We start from the raw sequence: 6,437 nt of genomic DNA, 5'->3' as shown, positions 1-6,437 counted from the left end.
CTCCTTGGCTCAGGTGGAACCAACACAGGTGGATTGGACAGATACCCTTTAATCTGGTCGAAAGCCTCTTGACACTCCGCCTTCCAGTCTACCGCAACGTCTTTCTTCAACAGCCGAAATATGGGTTCACAAGTCGCCGTGAGTTGAGCGATGAATCTGCTGATGTAATTTAGTCTCCCCAACAGACTCATTACCTCTGTTTTGTTCTTTGGCGGTGGTAAATCTTGGATGGATGGATCCAATTCAATACCCTGTCGACTGACGATGAATCCTAACAGCTTTCCTGATGGAACCCCAAAGGCGCATTTGGCCGGGTTGAGATTAATATCATACCTTCGAAGTTTTTGAAAAAAATCTCCTTAGGTCTGCTACATGGTCTTCCTGACGCCAAGACTTTATGATCACATCATCTACGTACACTTCAATTTCTTTGTGTATCATGTCGTGAAACACAATAGTCATTGCTCGCATGTACGTTGCCCCAGCATTCTTCAGTCCAAACGGCATGACCCGGTAGCAGTAAGTCCCCCATGGTGTGATGAAAGCTATCTTTTTCGCATCTTCTTCATCCATTAAGATATGATGATATCCTGCATAGCAGTCCACAAAGGATCCGATCTCGCGCCCAGCGCAATTATCGATCAGGATATGGATGTTGGGAAATGAAAAATTATCCTTAGGACTTACTTTGTTGAGATTGCGGTAGTCGATGCATACCCTGATTTTCCCATCCTTCTTCGGCACTGGTACCACATTGGCCAACCACTCGGGATATCGAGTGACCCGAATGACCTTCGCCTACAGCTACTTAACCACCTCTTCTTTGATCTTCACACTCATCTCTGTTTTAAATTTCCTTAGCTTTTGCTTGATCGAAGGGTATGCCGGGTCAGTGGGCAATTTATGAACCACTAGATTGGTGCTTAATCCCGGCATATCATCATATGACCATGCGAAAACATCTTTGAATTCCACTTTGATCAATTCCTCCCTGACATTTGGCTCAATGTGGATGCTGATTTTGGTTTCTCTGACATTATCTGCGTCCCCTAGATTCACAGTCTCAGTGTCATTCAGATTAGGCTTGGGTTTCTCTTCAAATTGGAATAGTTCTCGGTTTATTTCTTCGAAGGCTTCATCCTCGTCATATTCAAACTCATTGTCACAATCGACCTCTTGTATCATTAAGTCGGAGTCAGATTGATTTATTAGACTAGGTCGAAGATCCGCTGTGCATGCCATGTCATTAGAACCAGTAAAAAGAGAACTGTTCAGAAAGAAAAAGAACAAAACAGAAATCAAAATGAGGCAAAAGAAGAGAATTTTATTAAAATTTGGGATAACAGGGTTCACACTTTTACAAAAAAAAAAATGAAATTTGGATTACACCCTGGAATAATCCGAAACAAGAAAGCAAAAATCAAAGCCTACTACCAGGACTCCCCCCAGATAGGAAGAGGAGTAACCGTCCAATTGTTGGTTTTGGCCTCAGGCCCCACAAACTGTATGTCTACTCCGCTGGAACTCTCTCCAACTTCTACCATATTGACATCAGCGAATAGCCTCTCGAAACTCTGATTCAAATCCCCGTCCATCCCAATTAATGGTCCGAGAATTTTTGGGACCGGTGACCCCTTGGCATTTGCTCTAACAAAAGATCTTGAGAGACGTGACACAGGTTTGGGAAGAAACCAAACTTTCTTCTTCATTTTCCGCGCTCGCTTTACATCTGCCGCAGTCGGTTTGAACCCCAATCCAAAAGTCTCCAAATTCTTGGGCAAGGAAACAGGTTGGACAATCCCCTGAAGCTCAACCCCCAGGCCTTTTCCCGGCACAAACCCATTACCTAGCATTTCCGAAACCATCATGACCGTTGCGGAAGCTACCCTAGGGTGCTGAATGATCTCACCTTCGGAAATCTTGTTTGTTGACACTGCATCGAAAACCTGGTAAACCTAGGGACCTTTGTTATCATTGGTCTCTATGAAGGGCATAATGGCGCTTCCCATGGTGTACACAGTGTCCTCGCCGTGCAGTACGACCTCTTGTCTATCCCACTCGAACTTGACCATCTGATGCAGGGTGGAAGGTACTGCTTTAGATGCGTGGATCCACGGTCGCCCCAACAGAAGGTTATAAGATACCGTGACATCTAATACCTGGAACTCCATGGTAAACTGGACTGGATCGATGGTCAATTCAAGTACAATATCCCCCACGGTGGCTGTTCCATTTCCCTCAAATCCTCGGACGCAAATGCTATTCTTGTGGATTCTTCCATGGTCGATCTTTAACTGGTTCAGGGTGGATAATGGACAAATATTGGCACTTGAGCCGTTATCCACCAATGCCCGAGTAACTGCCGAATCTTTGCATTTGATAGTTAGGTAGAGAGCTTTATTATGCTCCATGCCCTCCACTGGCAGATCATCATCTGAGAATGTTACCCTGTTCACCTCGAAAATTTTGTTAGCAGTCATTTCCAGGTGATTTATAGAAATCTCGTTGGGCACATGAGCTTCATTCAGTATCTTCATCAGGGCCCGACGATGTTCATCTGAATGGATCAGTAATGATAACAACGAGATCTGTATCGGTGTTTTCTTCAACTGTTCGACCATGGAGTAATCCTGCACTTTCATCTTCTTCAAGAACTCCTCAGCTTCTTCTTCCGACACAGGTTTCTTTGTTGTAGCTGGGTTGGGTCTTCTCAACTCCACTGGAGCAAAACACCGTCCTGATCAAGTTAGTCCCTGCGCCTCACAACTATCCTCTTCCACTGGTTTTCCCTTGTACATCACCACTGCCTTCTCATACTTCCAAGGCACGGCCTTGCTATCAATCATGGGCAATTGGACTACCGGCTTTATGGTTACCAATTCCCTGCATACCCCTTTCAACACAACTGCGGGTGTGGGTGGTGTCCCTGATATTACCAATTTGGCTGGCTCCGGTTTCTTTATTGCGGTGGACGGACTCTTTCCCAAGATCACCATTGGCTTGACACCTTCCCCTTTCAAATGTACCCCTGGTCTTCCGCCGGTCGATCCTTCTTTCGGAGCGGCCTGGATCATCATCACTGTCTGTGAGGGCTTCCTCGGCTCTCCTCCCTCATACACCAACTCGATCATGTGAGCCTCGTGGTGTGTTGGTAATGGGTTCTGGTTGATATTAGGTGCCTCCGGCGTCTGGACCTCGATCTTGTTGGCATCAATGAGATCTTGTATTGCATGCCTCAATCTCCAACATTTTTCAATATCATGCCCCAGCATCCCTGAGCAGTACTCACAGCTTATCGATCGGTCCAAATTTTGGGGTAAGGGATTTGGCAATCTAGGCTCAACAGGATTTAATAAACCCAACTGCCTCAATTTGTGGAACAAGGCAGTATAAGTTTCTCCCAACTCAGTAAAGGTTCTTTGCCTCTGCAGTCTTTCATTTCTGGAAGCCGGATTTCCTTTGAAACCCATCCCTGGAGGGTTTCTGTAGGCTCTTGGCGGTGGATAGGTGTTTTGTGGTGGTAGGTAGGTATTATGTGGAGGTGGGTATGTATTGTGGGGAGCTGGCGCGTGCCATTGTGGGCGAACCGGAGGTTGGGTGTATGTCTGGGCTTGATGGACGGTGAAATGTTGTTCTTGTGGTGGGTAGTAGGGTTGTGGAGGGTAATTTGGAGTGTGTGGGTAGTTTAGATGACGGGTTCTGGGTTGGTAATGAGGGGAAGGACCTCTAGATCTGGACCAATTGCCGGCCTCTATTGTCGTGACCTCCTCTCTCATTTTCTTTCCAAGCTCACCTCCCGTGCTGCTCTGAATGGCCTGAGTCGTTGCCTTGATTGCTGAGTAACTCAGGATCTTATTGGACTTAAGTCCCTCTTCTATCATTCCTCCCATTTTCACCACTTCATTGAATGATTTGCCAACTGACGTCACCAAGTGACCGAAGTAAGTTGGCTCGAGAGTTTGTAGAAAGTAATCCACCATTTCTCCCTCTCTCATTGGGGGATCAACTCTGGCTGCCTGTTCTCTCCATCGGAACCCAAATTCCCGAAAGCTCTCTCCGGGTTTCTTCTCAAGCTTTAGCAATGTGAGACGGTTTGGGACTATCTCAAGGTTGTATTGGAAGTGTCCTACAAAAGCCTGTGCCAAGTCATCCCAGGTGTACCACCTGCTTGGATCTTGTCTTGTATACCACTCCAGTGCCGACCCGCTCAAACTCTGGCCAAAGTAAGCTATCAATAGCTCATCTTTTCCCCCTGCTCCCCTCATTTTGCTACAAAAGCCCCGTAGATGTGCCATAGGATCGCCATGCCCTTCGTACAAATCGAACTTGGGCATCTTGAACCCTGCTGGTAATTGAACGTCAGGGAAAGGGCATAGATCCTTGTAGGCCACGCTGACCTGGTTGCCTAACCCGTGTATGTTCCTGAAGGACTGCTCCAGGCTTTTAAATTTCCGCATCACCTCGTCCTGCTCTGGGCTCTTAGCCGGCTTTTCAATCTCCGCCGGGACCTCAAAGTGGGGATTATAGGTATGTGGCTCGGGTGCTTTGAATGTGAGTTCAGGGGGGTAATATTGTGTGTCGTGAGCCTGAAATAGTGGCTCACTGGATGATCTGTGCAATGGGGCTGGGGGAGGTGCCACAAAGACGGGAACATTTGGTGGAGGAGGGTTTTGACTGGGTGGTGGAGCTTGGGGATCATAGGCCTCTCTTCCCTGATAGTAGTGATGGCTTGGGAAACTCGTTGAAGGGCCGGTGGAGGGGTATTCCAGCGTGTGTATTGGTTGGAGGGTAGGAGTAACGGGTAGTTCCTGCCCCTTCTGGGCTCTAGCTAAGGCTATCTGCATCTCATTCATTTCCAGCCTCATTTTTTCCATTTTCTCCAGGGCTTCCTTCAGCATCTGATTGGCTGTCTTTTCTGACTCAACGCTGTTGTCTGACCCAGTCATGCTTTCTGGTATAGGACCTTTCGATCTTGTTTGATAATGGTACGGTGCCAGTACGCTCTAACAAACTAACTGGTATTGATTGGAAAAACAACAAACTTGTTAGTGTTAGAGTCTTAACAGATATTGTAATTGCACGTTGGGGGATGCAATGTTCTTAGGCAGTTAACCATTTCTAACATGCTTTTGCTCTGACCGCATGCATCATTCCGGCTTATTTTATTTGGTGCCTCTTTCGAATGTTTCAGGGACCTTCCTTTTCTTCTTCTCTCTCTCTCTTTTTTTTTTTAAATTAAAGTTGAATCCTATATTCTCCTATGTATCGTGACCCCGCACGAATCAGACCAGGCGTAGTTCATGCATCCGTAAGATAAATACCCAATTTTCTATTACTCAAATATGTTATTACAAACTGTGATTTGAAAGAAAACAAACGAAATACAGACTCTACATTATTAACAATGTTTGAAGAGAACATAGGGGTAAACAACAGACTCTGAAAAACAAACAAGTGCAAACTTGAACTAGGGACACATTAAAGATTTCAATTTAGGTACTCGCGAGGCATCATTCGGCCTTTTCGCGGGTTTTGGTGTAAGACCCCTCTGCAAGCTCTTCAACTCATTCATGATTCGGTGGACGTAGCCCATGATGGAGGCAAGAAGGGTATCACGAGGTATTTGCTCACATGTTAGGCATCTCATGTAGATGTAGTGCCCAATATCATCAATCCTTCCCCGGATGTTATCCCTTTCCCTGAACAGTTGTTCTATTTGCCGGTTCTTTAGCCCCAACATTTGAGCATTGTCAGCGAGTCGATCTTGAAACCTCTCCATTCGTTTTTCCATTATGTCCATCAAATCATAACAGCGCCTTCTGTCTGCCCGGGCATCTCGGGCTTGTTTAAAGACCTGCTCCTGAAGAGTGGAGTTTGTCTCTCTTAATAGTCCCATGCTTATTTCAGAATCCCCTATAACTTGTTGTAGATGCTTCCTCCGTGCCATTGTCCCTTTTTCCCACCTGACCCGTATTCTTTCTATGCAAGCCACGGATCTCTTCAAGTCCTCTCGGCTTTTGCCGACTTGATTTCTCAGCTCTGTTATCAACCTTTCATCAGAGCGACGTTTCTGTCGGTCGTTGTTACTCTTACTGACTTGGCAAATTCGGGCTTTTAGTATCTGGTTTTCTTTGGTTAATTTATTCTTTTCACCCTGTTCCGAGGCGACTTGCACGCGGTTCTCAAATATAAGCCTTTCAACTTGTTGCTTCAGCTTCCCGATTTCAACCCGATAACCTTCTTCTCTTGCCAACCAACCCCACTGCTCTTGCGAATCATCCGTAAATTGTTGTACATGAGCTCTTTTAGCAGGTCTCGGATGAATCTGGAACCTTTTACCGAACCAAGCATTGTATTTTGGGACTACCTCACCCTTAGCCAATTCTCGAACCATAGTCTTGGGCTCCAGGAATCTACATTCGTGCCACAAATTTCTA

The sequence above is a fragment of the Nicotiana tabacum genome, chromosome 16, assembly GCF_000715075.1.
Source record: "Nicotiana tabacum cultivar K326 chromosome 16, ASM71507v2, whole genome shotgun sequence".
Taxonomy (NCBI): Eukaryota; Viridiplantae; Streptophyta; class Magnoliopsida; order Solanales; family Solanaceae; genus Nicotiana; species Nicotiana tabacum.
The sequence above is the reverse complement of the archived record's forward strand: the minus strand, read 5'-3'. Positions refer to the sequence as shown.